General features: G+C 47.3%; 1 long non-coding RNA gene across 1 annotated transcript in view; it reads left to right on the forward strand.

The window, feature by feature from the left end:
• Positions 1-866: 866 nt before the first annotated feature.
• The window catches only part of LOC145715518 (uncharacterized), a 44,553-nt gene continuing 27,959 nt past the window's right edge, over positions 867-17,460 (forward strand). The window contains exon 1 of the long non-coding RNA XR_014137745.1: positions 867-1,061. This is a non-coding gene — a long non-coding RNA (uncharacterized LOC145715518). The remainder of the gene's footprint in view (positions 1,062-17,460) is intronic.

A 17,460-nucleotide genomic window follows, 5' to 3' on the forward strand; every position in this document is an offset into this window, starting at 1 on the left:
GAGGAAAGTTCACTTACTCTTCTTGTGAGGCATGTGGAGAAATGGCTGTCATACCACGTGAACTCAACATATATGTACGGATGTATGCATGACAGAAATAATCTGAGACTGGGCTGTAGTTGCTTCAGTAGTCAATGTAGTAGGATGATGAGGCCCAGAATTTAAGTGAAAGGTCAAGGCTGCCCTCCTAGAAATAGCTGAATGCAGGGCTGAAAGTCTGTTCTCTTATGTACAAGGTGCCCCATGAATGTCAATGAGCCTGTGAACATGAAGAATGAATGACCTCCTCCCTTCTCCACCTGCTATATGAATCTCCAGGCCTCAGGAAGCTCAACCCCTCCTAACTCCTGGCTTCCATGTCTGTCCTCCAACCCTGGCTACAGGGAGAAAGGGATGGAGGTTTTCTGTTTCCATTCCAAGTTTATTCATGACCTTGGCCTTGGAAGAGGTAGGGTTCCTGGGTAAAGGGACCATGACAATACCTTGTCTACCCAATGAAGACAAGATTAATATTCCAGAGAATCTCCAAGTCTCCATATCTGACTCAGCGTGAGGAGAATATGGGTCCTGTACCCCAGGAGAGCTGCGACCTTCTCTTGGGCAAAGTTGAAGAGATGGGCTTGAAGGTGATGGAGGAAGACTCAGGCCCTGGGTGCCTAGCTGGGTCCTGGAGGTCCTCACAACACATCTTACTGGGCTGCCTGAGCCTCTCAGGGGCCCTGGTCATGTTGAAAGTTCAAGGTCCTGTGCGATGTAGCAGTCAAGGTCAGACTGCCCTCAGCCAGAGCAGCCCTTGCATTAACTGGGCCTGCAGTTCATGAATGTGACCCATCCCACTGGCTTTAGGGTCTTGGCAATGACAGCTGGTTCCAAAGTTGGAATCCCACGTGAATATATGGCAGGCAATAGACTCTCATGACCTTGTTTTCCACTTGACCCTCAGGTGTGTCCTGTCCAACCTTCTCTCAGGCAGTGTTCATGGAATAGACTGCCGCTGGCCTTCCTGGTGTGACAGAGCTCTGGGAGATACTGGGATTTCTGAGGTTTGACCTTGAACATGGGTGAGAGAGTTCACTTGCCTCTTTGCCTTCCTCAGGTTCTGGGTCCACTTGCTACATCTGCAAGCCCAAGTCACCCAGTGTCTGCTCATCGGTACCCTGTTACTACAGGGGAAATTTCCAGGCTCCTCTACACTTTCCCCAGGGAGGCTGCTTGTGTGGGGCTGAGTTCAAGGTTCCAGAGTGTACCCTTAAGCCATAAGCCTCCCTTTCCCTCTGCTGAGAGCTGCCTCTGGATCTCAGGGATGTTTCCTGGTAGATTTTCACTGCTGCCTGTAAATGGAGTCAGGCCCCACTAGGCCACTGTCCTTGTCCATTATCTCCAGAATTGGGGCCTTTGTTGTCCTTCTGCCAGTCCTTGCACATCTGTTCCTTAGCTGGTCTTTGACAGGAAAACTGGGAGAGGATGTACTGTGAACCCAAGGGAAGATGGAAATCTCCAGTCACATGTTGAAACTTCTTTCAGTGAAATCTTTGACACCAAGGGTTGGATATTCCATGCCTATAAATTGAACTTAAGGATAAATTTGAAAGTCCTAAAGTTTGTTTATATCCTTTTGACCAAAGGAGTATCCCATTTTCTCTAATAGGGATAGAAAGCTCACCACAGGATTGGCCTAGCATAGGTATTCCTGTTGAGATCATGGTAGTGGAACAGTGTGGTAATGATCAGGCCTTTGCTGCTGGTGTCAGAGGATCATCCACATAGACCACATTTGGGGAGAGACACACAGTGCTCCTCAAATGGAAGTGGGTCATGGTCCAGGACTAGAGCTGTACCATGAGATGGGTGGTAGCTTCCTTTGCACAGGAAAGACCCAAGTAGCGAGAAAGGCACAGTGGATTGCTCTTGAGGGCATGCCCACCTTCTCCCTGAACCTTTGCTTAAGGCCTGGCCACTCCCATGGGCCACGTCGCTGAACAAGTCCAGAGGAAAAGTCCTTCAAGATCAATGGTTTATGGCAGGATGAGACATTTCATGAAACTAAGTTATGAAAAACAAAAAACTTTCTATACATATTCACAACACCCTGCCCCCCAGAAGCCTTCTAGGAATTGTAGAGAAAACATTGGAACATATCCTTGTGTATATTAGCTTGAATTTAAAACCAGAGATAGACTTTTTTTTGTTGTTTATTTACTTTTGAGAGCATGAAAGGGGAAGGGGCAGAGAGAGAGAGAGAGAGAGAGAGAGAGAGAGAGAGAGAGGGAGAGACAGAATCTGAAGTAGGTTCCAGGCTCTGAGCTCTCAGCACAGAGCCCGAAGCGGGGGTTGAACTCACGAGCCATGAAATCATGGCCTGGGCTGAAGTCAGACGCTCAACTGGCTGAGCCACCCAGGTGCCCCAGAGATAAACATTTTTGCATTTATGACTTGAACCTCATCAGCTTCCATTTTCTTCCTCTTCCTTAGTCCTCTTCTACAAGTGACCAACTTAGCCTTGTCTGTGCTTCCTGCAGTGTGCCTGGTTCTCTATTCTCCAGGCATCTTGATGCAATAATGGCTTGCAGCCCTGGGCAAAGCTCTGGCCATAGACTGGATGTGTTTTCCTCTGGGTATCAAAGTCTCAGTGAACTAAAAGGCCTTTCTTGTGCCCTGGCGCATCTGCTTTAATCCACACTCCACATCACTGTGCACAGCCCCGTCCTCCTTCCTGTCTGGGTACCACACTAAGTGTTCCTCACGCTAGAGAAATCTCCCAGCTGCCTCTTTGTCCTCTGGTTCCAGAATCTGTGCCTTCTGTTGGTGGAACCTGGTCAGGAGCTTGCCGTGTGTAATCTGAAATGAGTCTCTATATGTGGAGGGCAGGGAGAGATTGAAGAATGAACAGGTGACTCCAGATAGTGGGGGACAGGTTTAATAAGCAATAGAATATCTATAGGAGGCTTGTGTCTGGTGGCCACAAGACGAGATCTCTGCTTAGGCCCACCAAATCGTAAAAGTATACATAGGGGCCTAACTGGTTTCAGGCACGCATACCATCCTGATCATCTCAAGAAGCCTTTGTTCTCTCCAGAATATGTGTTCAGAACAGCCCCCAGAGTTGGGACACTTTGCAGGCATCCATACCAAGGATCTGGGTGGGTGGGTGGGGGGAGGCTGCAACTACCTAGGGCCTGTTGGAGGGCCAACTGGAGGCCACTCCTCTTACCACCTCCAACACCTTTCTAGCCTGCAGGCCCAGGGAACTCTTCTTGGATGAAGAAACTCTTCCCCTCTCCATGGGCTTCCTGTTCAGTTTGCTTCTCAAAGGCACTGTACCACCTGTTTCCTCTTCTCTCTTGTCCAGTTAGGTGTAGGTGTACCTCCCTTTCCTGACACCTGTCCTATTCCTTGTCCTGTGGTGTACCAGTTGTGGAGGGCACACCATCTTGAATGACTTGCAAAATAATGTGTCAGCTTCGGAAGGTTGTTTCTTGGCCAGCTCGTCTTTGCCCTTTTTCATGAATTTCTTGCAGCTGGGAACTGCCTCAGGCAGCAGAGGGTGTGGGTGAGCTTGCTGGTGACAGTATCACCTGTGTTAAGTGGTGAGGGGCCTCTACGGTGGGGCAATTGACCTTGCTGTGGGTGGGGGCAGTGGGGATGTCTGTGAACACCTTTTTCCTCCTGGTCCATCATGTGGCCTGGCAGCACCAGCTCATTCCTGTTTTGAGTGCATTTGCTTCAGTGGATATTTCCTTAAGTTCTTCCTGCACTTTGACATTATTGGAAGTCCTAGATCAGACCATCTGAAGCAAAGCAAAATACAGTGTTTTCAAAAAACAAAAAGGTGAAATCATCTGATTCACAGTATAACTTTACCACTGAACAAAGCCAATGTTAAAGGCAATAAAATATCCAAATGCCAACAAGCAAAAGGCCAGAAGCTGACTTGTATCTAAAATTGGCAGGCACACAACCCATGACAAGCCAACAGTGGGAAATGACAGTGTGTGGAATCAGTAGGGAAGGACTTGAAAGCATCTCTGGTAAATAGACTGCTGTGGTCAAGCATCCACAGAGTATGAGCACAGGAGGTAGGACAAGAACATCCTCAAGATATAAATGGAATATTGGAGATATAGAATAGAGTGAGGGAGCCCACAGATCACAGCAGGCCCACAGTCCCCTTAACATCAGGAATGTTGCAGGACCAGCCCAGGAAGGTGTCAGGAGCAGCATGTAGCAGCTTTGTGTGCTGGGGCCTCACTGCTGAGAGTCTGTCTCCAGCTCTGAGAAGTGCAGCTGGGTCAAGGAGGCTACCACCTGCTCTGCCAATGAGGGTAGTAATAGCACCACCCACCAGGCATGTCTTGAGGATCAAATGCATCCATATTTGTAAGGTACAGAGAACTGTGCATGGCACATATTTCTCAGATGGGAAATGCCTGTGTAATGAAAAAGATCTACTTCCCATTAACCCACAGGAAGCTACCTTCCTAGACGTGCCTCCTTTTGCCCTCTTGGGTTTTCCCTGCGATCCATCATCTCTCAGCAGCAATGAGGCTGCATCCAGGACTCGCAGAGCTGGCACACACTTCTGTTTTGCTTGAAGTTTGGGAGTCAGGCAGTCCCAAATGTAGAAATGTGTTTGCTGTGCTTGTAGTCTGGCTGTCTCTGATGCAAATGGAGGTCTAGCTATTCCTGAAGGGCTTGGATGTGATTTAGTTAGACACATTCTGCACACAGAGTTGCCAGGCAGCTCCCAGTAGGATGATTCCCACCAGACGATGGGAAACACTAGATGATTGCATCCAGCACTGGGAGTGAGCCCTGGGCATCAAGACCTCAGTTCCAGGGAGGAGATCTGAGATGAGACTCCGTGCTCCCATGTGCCCTGACCTGGTTTCATCTTATGATCCCCTGAGTCCTGGCATCTTGCACTGCAAAGGGGGAGGATTATCTCACCCACCATCATGTCAACCCATGAATCCAATGGTTCACTTAAGGGCTTGGGACACAAACTAAACCTGGGGAAGACACAAGAAATGGGTATGCACATACCATGGACAGCTGAGGGTGCAGGGATCCCATTGCAAAGCTTAAGGTGTTCAAAAAAATCACATTCCAGGGAGCCCACAGCATCTCTTCATAGGGAGCAATTCCTGAATTCCCTTCATCCCTCACCCACAGCTTCAACTTAAGCAGAAATCTTTAAATCCACCATCACGCATATGGGGCATGAACTGTATATTTTCAAGTAGAAGTAAATAGTCCAGGCATGAAAGGTCACATGGAAAACAGCCATAGCATTCTGATGTGGACCCTACTTACACTGTCCTTGGTGTGTAGACCAAACCTGTTGGGTCAGTACAGTGGTTTCTTCCTCCATGTCTACCTGATCAGATCAGGCTAATTTTTCTCCACTATCCATGCTCCAGCCACATTTCTCTTCACCATCCCAAGTACCTGGAACACGATTTTGCCTCCGGGGCTGTGCTCCTTCTGTGTTAGTTGCACATCACCCACTGGTGCTATTCATCTAGCTGGATCCAACTCCTGGCTGTGGAGTCAGTCACCTTGGGTGTAAAGGCCTTCCCAGGAGTGACCCCCTCTCTAGTCTATGCTTGACTTCACCCAACACTTGGCAAATTCCCGTGTAAGTCCTTGGTCAAGTCCCCTTCCCTGCCTGTTGTCTGAGGTCAGTCAGAGCATCGATCATGTGTGCAAGTGAATTCAGCTACAAACTACTTCCCAGTCCTGAAGCAACAGTGGATTCCTCTTTTCAAAGAACATTGCCAGTGTTTGGCCCTCAACCCAAATGTACTGAAGTCTCAAGGATTGGTCTTCTTCCTCCTCCTTCCTCCTCCTTCCTCCTCCTTCCTCCTCCTTCCTCCTCCTTCCTCCTCCTTCCTCCTCCTTCCTCCTCCTTCCTCCTCCTTCCTCCTCCTTCCTCCTCCTTCCTCCTCCTTCCTCCTCCTTCCTCCTCCTTCCTCCTCCTTCCTCCTCCTTCCTCCTCCTTCCTCCTCCTTCAAAAAAAGTCTGTGGGTGATTTCAACATGCAGTCTGGGTGGAGCTTTTCTCCCATAGATGAATAGCATGTACCCTGTCATGAGTTGCACCTGAAAGCAGGAGCCTCCTCACCTTCCCCACCTCACCATGCTCCAGGGGGCTGGGTTTGGGTGAGTCACACTTGGCCTGTCAATTAGAACTACCGGAAGAGGGTGTCCCAGTGCTGAGGAGGGGCCCTTCTTTAGTGAGTCTGTGATGATCCAGGTGGGGTCCAAATAGCAACAGTTCTGAAGGTCCCAGATGGTTCTAATGTGCCCTCTGGGTGCAGCAGCTCAGTCTCAAGAGGGTCCAAACAGCCCAGTTTTTCTCTGAGAGATTGAAGACCACTTTATGAACATAAAGCAGCTTAGGGAAGAAGATGAGGGCCAGACCTAGAATTCTTTCTGAGATTGACTCTGGAGGGATATTATATTTGATAAAGTGACCTTTCACATGTTTTAAATTTTTGAAATGTTTATTTTTGAGACAGCATAAGTGAAGGAGGGGCAGAGAGAGAGGGAGATGCAGAATCTGAAACAGGCTCCAGGCTGAGCTGTCAGCACAGAACCCGATGCAGGGCTCAAACCCATGAACTGTGAGATCATGACCTGAGCCAAAGTTGGACGCTCAACCAACTGACCCACCCAGGTGCCCCCGACTTTTCACATGTTTTTAGGTCTGTCTTCTTTTAACGTTTGTTTTTGAGACAGAGACAGAGCATGAACGGGGGAGGGGCAGAGAGAGAGGGAGACACAGAATCGGGAGCAGGCTCCAGGCTCTGAGCCATCAGCCCAGAGCCCGACGCGGGGCTCGAACTCACGGACCGTGAGATCGTGACCTGAGCTGAAGTTGGACGCTTAACCGACTGAGCCACCCAGGCGCCCCAGTCTGTCTGTCTTCTTGAGGACATGTGAGGAAACACTCGTATTCCACCTTAAAGCTTATGGCAAATCCTCATTGTAAGGGAAATGTTTTACACTTAAATCATTTTTCAGTATAAATGTAAGGACAACCTGAAATGGACACACTTATGTGTAAATACACTTAAGTTCTTGGTTGAATACTTGAATACGGGGGGCAATGTGTCAGTATCCTACAGGCAAAGTACTAGATGTGAATGAACATAATAGATTTTCCTGGAGGAGGGTCTCCAGGGGTCAGAGCTGGGGGTGCCTGGGAACCTAGGACAGTGGCTGGAGTGCTATGGAAGTGACTTGGAGGCATTTTGGGAGATGGAGTTATGGTAGATTCCTGGATAACAGGAGGATAATTTATCTCAGGGAGTACAGGTCAAGGGGTAACTGAACAGGGAGAGAGAACCTGATTGGTGGAATGTTTGAGACCATTTTAACCCCAGTGTATGATGAGAGACTGACAAGTTACTAAGACTGGGGCTGGGGAAGGGGGCTCAGACACACACAGTGACCATGTCTGTGCTCAGTGAGTGCACCCTGACCATCTCGTTGAGGCATCTGTGCCTCTCCCCACTGTAGACCCTGCAGCCCTTTTGTGTGCCAGGTATCACTTGGTGGTGGCTGGAACCTTCAGGTGTCAGGGAAGGTGTGGGGACCAGGTGGCCCTGACTGTGGGTCATCCAGCTGTGAGCCTGGGTCAGACCAGCATCATGTTTGGTCCTCCATCCTCAGATGCTTCAGAAAATCTGTGGGCAATGAATTGTTCTGGAATCCTCTAGATGCATGGGGGTTTTGGAGGGGCTCAGCCCACAGCCACAGTAGTTAGGAAACCCACCTATCAGCCAAGGTTGGGGAAACTAGATCCTGGTGCACCTGGAGCTAATGCTTCCATTCTGTGCTCTGGAAGAAAATCTCTCAACAGCTTAGCAGGGCAAAAACCCAGAGCTCAAGACCAGTTGGGTTCAGCCAGCAATGCTTCCACTTGCTCAGAGATGCTTCCAGGGGACAAGCTCAGAGACAGTGACTAGACTCCAATCCCTGCACATAAGATTGAGCCCATGCTGATTGCTGACTAATCTGTGGGGGGATTGCCCACTCAGTGGGTCCTAGTGTGTCAAAGCCTAGAGAGGGACTCTCAAGACAGAGGGTCCAAATCCCTGAAGATATTCCTTTTTGGATGCTGGCCAGTCACAGGTGCCCTCTAGTGACCACTAAGCCAGCTCAGTTCTCCTGCAGTTTATGTCCTGCACAGGGAGGCAATATTTGTCAAAAGACTGAATCCTGGTGATTTTGATCTTCTTAGTAATAGAGTGATAAATTGTTTAATAATGCAGCTTTTCAAAAGAAAGATTAGGGTAAGTTGGGATCTAAATTGGGAGACAAAAACCTCACTCGTTTCTCACCAGAAACTGGAGAAAGACAGAATGTGATCTTGACATATCCGGGATACAGGCGCACATACACAACACAGAAAAATATTCTAAGACAGATTATCTAACAATAGTCAGCTCAATGTCAATGAGAGGGTCAGTATTAGTAAATGAATGGATGATGCTGCCCTCCTGGAAAATGCAGAAGGTGGGAGGGAAGAGCTGTCTTTTCTGAATATACAAGTTACCATTTGAGGCTCAAAGAGTCTGAGCACTAAGAATTAATGAGATAGCAAGAGAAGGGTGGCTATCTCAAGGCCCTAGGAAGCTGAGTCCCTTCCCAGCTCCTTGGCTTCCCATTCTCTCCTCAATCATGGCCACCAAAGAGAAGGAAGTAAATGTTGTCTGTTTCCATCTCAATTCTGTTTCATTACCTTGGCCTTGATAGGGAAGGAAAGGTTTCATGGTTACAGTGGATTGTGCTAACACCTTGTCTCCCCAGTGCAATTGGGGTCAGTATTAGAATCTCAAAGCCTCTAGATCTGGTTCAGAGGTAACGGAGGTCCAGTCCCACTCCTGGGGAGAACTGGGAAGATCTCTCGAAGTTCAGGATATGGGCGTGAAGGTGACCGGGGAAGGCTCAGGTGCCTGGCCTGGTCCTGGAGGTCATCATCACACATCACTTCCTGTGCTCCCTGAGCCTCTGGGGGGCCCTGATCCTGTTTAGATTTTAGGGTTCCTGAGCAAAGTAGCAGTCAAGGTGAGACTGCCTTCAGCCAGAGCAGCACCTGCATCCAGAGGATGTGACAAATCCCAATGGCTTTGGGAACTTGGCAAAGGCAGCTGTTTTCAAAGTTGGAATCCCATGTGAATATATGGTAGGTGACAGCAACCCTGGTGACATTGTTTTTTCTACTTTGCAATGAGGTGTTGATCTCTAAAGCCTTCTCTCAGTCAGCATTTTGTCATTTGTCTGCTGATGGCCTTCTGGGGGTAACAAAGTTCTGGATGTGGGATTTCTGACCAATCTTGAAGATGGGCCAGAGGGATTCCACCTGCCTCCAGGGTTAGTGAGGTTCTGGATCCACTTGTCCAACTCTCCCAGTGTTGACTCCTCAACCCCCAGCTATGGTATGGAGGGAGGATGTCCATGCTGCTCCTCACTTTTTACGGGAAGCCTGCTTGTGTGGGGTTGAGTTCAGAGGTCCTGTGAAATAGCTGTGACTTTCAGCCTCCCTCTCAGCTGGGACTGTGTCCTGAGCTGAGGGATGTACTGGTGGATTCCAAGGGCTGCCTGAGAATAGTTAGGGCCAACCAGACCACTTTCCCACTTGGTTCATCCAGTTTGGGGCCTTTATTCTCTTCTGCCATTGTCACACACCTGCACCTGAGCTGGGCTGTGAGTGGAATCCTGGGAGAGGGTGTGCTGTGGTCTAGAGAGACGCTGGGGTTTCCAGAGTCACATGGTCAACCAGCTTTCGATGAAATAATTCCCAAATCATGCTGAAATTCCAGACCTGTAGATTTGACTAAAGAAGCACATATTTTGAAGGTGTTGTCAAAGGTTGTGTATAGGCTCTTCCTCTGGCCAGAATTTCCTCTAATAGGGTTAGAAAACTCACCCATGACTGGTCAAGTATGGATGGACCAACTGAGATCTTCTGGTGGTTTTAAAAACCACAGAGGAGGAGAACTTCTGTCTCACCCTCTGGGTGAGTTGTCCAGTCCACAAAGACTGGTTAATTTGAGGACTTAGGACTTGGAGTACATCTGTAATCACAGGGGCCACTAAACTAGCATTTGATTTGGTCCCTGGGAGAGGCTGTGCCTGATCACAATGTGGGCAGAGATTGTGGAGCATCGTTGGGCCCCATCCTCTCACCTTGAGAATGAAAGTTTGGGGCATTTTCACAAATGCACACCTTTGATTTCTGAATCCTTTATTCCTTGCTGAGGGTTTCTAGGCTAGGGCAGAGTGCAGAAACACCAGCCTGTATATAAATGTGAAATTAACTGATGGTTCTTCATTCTGGAATTAAATTAGCTGTGGCATCAAGTTGGGCTTTTCCCATGGACACCAGCAGTAGCATCTTCACTGACAATCCTGCGTGTCTTGTCCTTAGTGTTCAGACCAGCCCTCCTAACTTGGGTAACTAGACATAGGGTCTTGTCTCTGGGGGAAGGCCACTGATCAGGGTGGTCATGCGCCAGTACCCAAGGCTGTCAATCTATGGTGTACCGCCCAGGCCAGCAGATCCCCGTGTGACCCTCGGCCTGGGATTTAACACACAGTTCAGAAGTTTTCAACCAACCAGGCCTAGGTACAAATGTTCATTTGTGCCCCAGGGGTGAGATGATGGGTTCCCTCTATGACCCATCAGGCAACTGAGTTCTCACCAAGCTTATATTCTCCATGGCTAAGATATGTATGTATGTACACATACATACATACACATACATACATACACACACTCGGGTGTTTTCTTATTTTAGGAATTGTTAGTAAAATGAAAAAAGGAGTCTACATAGGTGTATGTTTGTGCCTGACAAGTTGTTCAATCAAAACTTTGAGTCTACTCAAAAGGATGTGGAATCATCTGATGAAGTTTTTCGAGGAAATGTGGAGAAACAGGTCTAAAGGGTACAGTACAAATGAACAACTATGTTATGTGAAAACTTATAAAACTATGCTTGGTACTTCTATTGTAATGGCAAAAGTGTCCACTGGAGTGAAAAGCAGGAGCTGTACCTAAATGGAGGGCATGCGTTCCAGGAATCTGGAATGCAAAACAGCCCTCTGATCCTATAGGCAGGATTCCAACTCCCTCCTCTCTGATCTGAAAGCTGCCATGATGAGGAAGGAGACTCCGTGCAGGAAGAGCAATGGAGGAGAGGGAGGAGAACAATGGGTCCCAAGGCACTAGGAAGCTGAGTGTTCTCCCTGACCCTTGGTCTGTGTTCTGCTTGAGCCCCAGGCACAAGACAAAATTAGATGTCCTCTTAATTATACAACTTCTTTTCATTCTACTGGGATTGGGGACAAGATGTAGCCATGACATCCCTTGTGTCAAGTGCAGGTGGGATCAGCTTTCAAATTAAAGTCAAAACTCGGCACAGTCATCAGAGGTGGCCTCTGGGGTAGGATAAGTGGAGAGGAGACAGGAAATGGTTGTGGAGATACCATACAGGGCTGAGGGTCCTTTCAGGGACCTTATGAATTTCCTTGTAGGTCACATGTGGTGTGGAGGTCCCATAGCATCTCCTAGGGAACAATTCCTGAATTCACTTTATCCCTCATTCACAGCCTCAAACTTGTAATTTTAGAGTATAAATAAGTAGCATGACCTGGATGTTTTTTCCACACTGTCGCAGACTGTCTGGAGTTCTCTTGCCTAGCAAGAGAGTGGATACAGAGTTGAATATGAGAGAGGCTAATGTCTGGGAGGAGACCAGAGCCCTGAACAGAGGTTTTGTCTCCGTATTTTTTTGAGCTCACAAGATATTACCCACGTGGTGAATGTGAAGAAAACAAGATCTTACACACATGAACGTGGAGAAAACAATCAAAGTAATCATTAACTTGTATATGTAAGAAGCAAAGGGTGTGGGGAATGCCAAGTGGAGTTGGTGATCAAAGTACAGTAGTATTTTGGCGTCAGCTGCTAAGTGATTTCCTGCAGGTGATAAAACAAGTTACTCATGATCCCATTACTCTATCTCGCTCTTTAACCTTGGGTGCTTTTGCCCCCTGGTGGCGACTTTCTGTCCTGAGCTTTTTATAGAACCTATTTCCCCACACCACACTAGAAATGTAGACATTAAAAGTCACTCCAATGGTGGGGCGCTCAGTCAGTTAAGCATCTGGCTCTTAGTTTCGGCTCAGGTCATGATCTTCCCATCTGAGTTCAAGCCCCACATCAGGCTCCACACTGATGGTGTGGAGACTACTTGGGATTCTCTTTCCCTCTCTGCCCCTCTCCAGCTCACGTTCTCACTTTCTCTCAAAATAAATAAATTAAAAAGTCAATCCAATGGAAAACAGCCATAGCAATCTGATGGGCACCCTGCCTACATGATTACTGGTATGTGGGCTACACCTCCTTGTTTAGGTCTTCAGGACAGCAGTTTCTTCCACATACCCTTGCTAGATCTTGCTGGTCGTCTTCTACTCTCGTGCTCCAGCCACGCTGATATTCTGCATCATCCTGAGTACTTCGAGCATGCTGTTGTCTCAGGATCCCTATGCCTTCATCCAGCTGGAATCTACTCCAGACTGAGGTGTCAGTCATCTTGTGCATAAAGGCCTTCCAGATGGTGTCCCCTTATAGCTGTTGCCTCCTTACTCTTTCTGTGACCTCAGCAATAGTTAGTAAATTCTAGTGTAATTCCAAGGTCAAGATCCCTTTCCCACTGCTGTTTAAGCTCAGTGAGATCACGGATCGTGTGTGCAAGTGAATTCAGAATAGCTTCCTAGTACCTGGTGCTACAGTGGACCCCTCTTTTCAAAGGTCAGTCCCAGTGCTTCAGACTAAGGAATGTTGGACTGAGGTCCAGGCATTTGTTTTCTGAAAAAACCCATGGGTGATCTCAACATGTAACCTGGGTGGAGATTTACTCCCTAGAAACACATCATACATCTGGGTTTGAGCTTCACTTGAGAGCAGGGGCCTCCTTGGTCTTCCCCATCTCACTGTGCTGCAGGGGACTGGGATTTTAGTGAGTCATACTGAGGCTGTGGATCATAACAACCTGGAGAAGTTTTCCCTGTGCTGAGGAGAGTCCCTTCTTTAGTGAATCTGATCTGATGATCCAGGTGGAGCAACAGTTCTAAAGGTTCTGGGTGGTTCTAATGTGCACTCTGGGTGCAGAAACAGCCTCAAGAATGTCCAAGCAGTCCCTACTTTGTTTTTTCTCCTTGAGAGACTTGAGAGGTTTATAAAGATCAGGCAGCTTGGGGAAGAGGACTAGGGACAGACCTAGAATTCTTCCTGAGGTGGATCCTGGAGAGAGATTGCATTTGAAGTGACTCTTCTAATGTTTTTAGGGCTGTCTTCTTGAGGACATGTGAGAAAATGCTCGTGTTCTGCCTTAAAGCTTATGGCAAATCCTCACTGTAAGTGAAATGGTTTCACTTTTTAGTGTAAAATGATGTTTTCAGTATACATACAGTAATTAGTTAAACATTTTCTATGTAAATACATTTAAGTTATTGACTGAATACTTGAATACAAGGGGCACTGTGTTAGAAATTCTCAAGCAACCCCAGCTTTGGGTGTAAATGATCATTTATGCCCCAGAGGTGAGGTAATAGTTGCCTTCTATGACTCATCAGGCAAAGGAGTTCTCACAGAGCTGCTTATTCTCCACAGGAAAGGAACTTTTTTGCACATACTCTATTCTGGATTGTTTTGTGTTATTTTAAGTATTGTCAGGAAAGAGAAATAAGCTGGGCCTACATAGATGTAGATGTTTGTAATTGAGCAATTGTTGAAGATAAAACTTGCAAGTCTACTCATGGGATGTATGTTCACTTGAACTTGTCATGGGAAATGGGGAAAAACAGGTCTAAAAAATACAGTACAAATAAACACGTATGTTAATATTAAAACGTATACAACTACACTAGGTACTTCTCTTGTAATGCAGGAAATGTCTACTGGAGTGAGAAGCATAACGCACATTAAGTAGAGGAAATGAGGCCCAGGAATCTGACAGAACAGCCATCTGGTCCTACAGGCAGGAAAGGCTGAAAGCAGGATTCCAGCTCTCTCCTCTATGATCAGAAAGCTGCCATGATGGGGAAGGAGTCTCTGCAGGAAGAGCAATGGAAGAGAGGGAGAAGAATTATGGTCCCCAAGGCACCAGAAAGCTGACTTTTCTCCCTGCCTCTTAGTCTGTGCTCTGCTTGAGCCCCAGGCACAAGACAAACTGAGGTCATCTTGTTTAATTACACAGCAGCAGGCATGGCATTCCTTGTGTCAGGTGCAGTAGGTTTTGATGTTCAAATCCTCTAAATCTTCAGTCATAAAAGGGTGGCTCACTGTCTCTGGGGTGGGGTCCGCTGGGGACGAGACAGGAAATGGGTGTGGAGATACAATGGACAGCTGAGGGGGCAGGGGTCCTATGAGGAATCTTAAGATGTTCGTGTAGATCACATGCTGGGGAGCCCATAACATCACCTCATAGGGAACAATTCCTGAATTCCCTTCATCCCTCACTCGCAGCTTCAACTTGGGCAGAAATCTTAATCCACCATCACACATACGGGGCATGAACTAGATGTTTCCACACTAGAAGTAAAAAGTCCAGGCATGGAAGGTTAACAGCCACAGCATTCTGATGGGGATCTTTCTCTCACTGTCCCTGGTGTGCGGACCAAGCCTCTTTGTTAGGCTATTCAGGACAGTGATTTCTTTCTTCAATGTCTGTCCACTTGATAGATCAGGCTGACTTTCCTCAATTATCCATGTTCCAGCCACACTGATCTTCACCATCCTAAGTACATTGAGCATCCTTTTGTCTTGGAGCTGTGCTCCTACTGTGTTAGTTATGCATCGCCCTCCAGGACTATTCATCAAGTTGGTCTCCTATCCCTGACTCAGGTGTTGTTTCTTTTGTGCATAAAGGCCTTTCAGGGAGTGAACTCATAAGTACTGTCCCCTTTTTCTGTCCTTGACCTCAGCCCACATTTAGTAAATTCCAGTGTAAGTCCTTGGCCAAGTTCTCTTCTCCCTCTGCTATCTAAAGTTAGTGAGATCATGGATCGTGTATGCAAGTGAATTCAGCTGTCCACTACTTCCTAGTCCTGATGGGACAGTGGATTCCTATCAATGGTCGGTCCCGGTGTTTGAGACTTCAGTACATTGGGGTTGAGGTCCAGGGATTTATATTTTTGAAGTCTCTGGGTGATCTCAGCATGCACCCTGGATAGAGCTCTATTCTCATAGAGGAATGCATGTACCCTATCATGAGTTACACCTGAGAGCAGGGCTCTCCTTGGCCTTCCCCACCTCACTGTGCTCCAGGGATCTGGGCTTTGGGTGAGTCATACTGAAGCTGTTGATTAGAACTACCTGGAGAAGCCTTCCCAGTGCTGAGGAGGGTCCCTTCTTCAGTGAGTCTGATGTGATGATCCAGGCGGAGCCCAAATAGTGGCAATTCTGAAGGTCCCAGGTGGTTCTAATGTGTGCCCTGGGTGTAGAAGCTTGGGTTCTGCCAGCTTCTCTTTACTTTCCTTGTTTTTTATCCCTGAGAGACTGGGTGTCCTATGATTCAGATGTTCTTCCTTTTTAAGAAGTCACTGAGTTCTCTAAGTCTTGTATCGTGAGTTTTTGCCTTTGTTTCCTTTTTTTTTTCTGCTTCATTCTCCATAATTTAATCTTCTATATTGTTGGTTCGCTGCTTTATTTTGTCCATTCTTGCCATCGTGGCATGCATTTGAGATTGCATCTCAGTTATAGCAGTTTTAATTTTGGCCTGACGACATTTCACTTCTTTTATCTCCGCAGAAGGGGATTTTCTGGTGTCATCTATGCTGTTTTCAACCTCAGCTAGTGTTCTTATCATGGTTCTAAATTCTACTTGAGACGTCTTATATCTGTGTTAAGGCCTGGGCTGTCATTTCTCTTGGGGTGAATTCCTTTGTTTTGTCATTTTGGAGGAAGGAAAAACATAAAAGCAACTAAAAATTAAGAAATTAAAAACAAAACAAATCAAAGGACGCTAAATCCTAGGGGTGTTTTAGTCTGCTTGTTGAAAAAAGCTTGATAGAATAGAGAAAAAAGGGAAAGGAAAGAAAAAGGTAAGAAAAAAATTAAAAAATATAGGAAGAGAAAGAAGAGGAAGAAGGAAAAACAATTTAAGCAAAAACATAAGCAAAGCAAGGAAAATGAACAAATAAATGAACCAGCCAACAGAATGAAACCCAAATGAAGTTACATCCAGTTTCTCCTAGAACTGAAACTATTAGCACTGGATGGTCCAGTATAGAGTCCATCAAGCAGATGGAGTGACTTGTGCTGGTCTTCTGGGGGATGGGCTTGGAGGGTGTAGTTGTGTGTGTGTGTCGGAGGGGGGGTTGATATATTGGCTCTGTTCTCCACTAGGTGGTACTGCTTGGCTTACTGGGGTGGATCAGTATGCCTATGCACATGTGTATGTGCAGGAGATGTGGAAATGGCTTCATCCAGCTCCCTAGTCTCTGGTGCAGGAACTTTGCACTCACTGACCCCCGATCAAGCACCCCTCCTTTGTTTCAGGCCTCTATCCACTCCCTGGCTCTACCCTGTCTGACCAAGCCGTCTGCCTCCCAAGTGGCACCTCCCTCCAGAATTTTATACCAGATGGGGTTGTTTCAAAACCCCACACTTGAGAGAACCCTGCGGCTTGGACCTGCCGTGATTCTCTGGGGGAGGGTCTTGCTGAGCAATGACCAGTGCTGGCTTGCCCCAGAAAACATTTGTGTGATTTCAGAGTGACAGAGGTTCAGAGACTGTGGCAAATCACAACACAGAGCTGGTGCCACCACACTCTGGCATCTTTGTCCCAATACCAGCAAACATGGCTGCTCCTTGGGGTCTGCTGGGACCTTTGCCTGTGGGAGGTTGTATGGCCTCTACCAAATGCACTCCAAACGAGGAAACCACTTCTCCCCATGTGGCATGTAGACCCCTCAGACCATGCTTCCTCACCAGAGCACCACCAGGCACTGAGCTTGGAACTTCAGACTCTGTGTTCCACCTTTTATAGAATCCTGTGGTATTGAAACCTCATTTCTTCCTGTCAATGGTTTTGGGGAACCGATTACTTGTTCAGTTCCCTGTGAGTGTTTTCACTCTCTTCAGCTATTTTGGTGGGGGGAGTGCTTTTCTTGCATGATCCCGATCCACCGCATTCTCCCCCTTTCTCTTTCTCTGTCCTCTCTCTGCAAAAACCACTCCCTACCCTCTGCGGCTTTTCTCTCCCCCAGTTCACCTGTCTGCACCCACATAACTGCTGAGTTCTGTGCTCAATCTATGCAGATTGTTGCATTAATCCTCAGATCAATCTGCTAGGTGTTCAAAATGGTCTGGTGCAGATCTAGCTGCATTTCAGGGATAAGACAAGTTCAGGGTCTCCATGCTGCTCTGCCATCTTCTCACCCTGAG

Source organism: Panthera onca, chromosome A1 (assembly GCF_046562875.1).
Source record: "Panthera onca isolate mPanOnc1 chromosome A1, mPanOnc1 haplotype 2, whole genome shotgun sequence".
Taxonomy (NCBI): Eukaryota; Metazoa; Chordata; class Mammalia; order Carnivora; family Felidae; genus Panthera; species Panthera onca.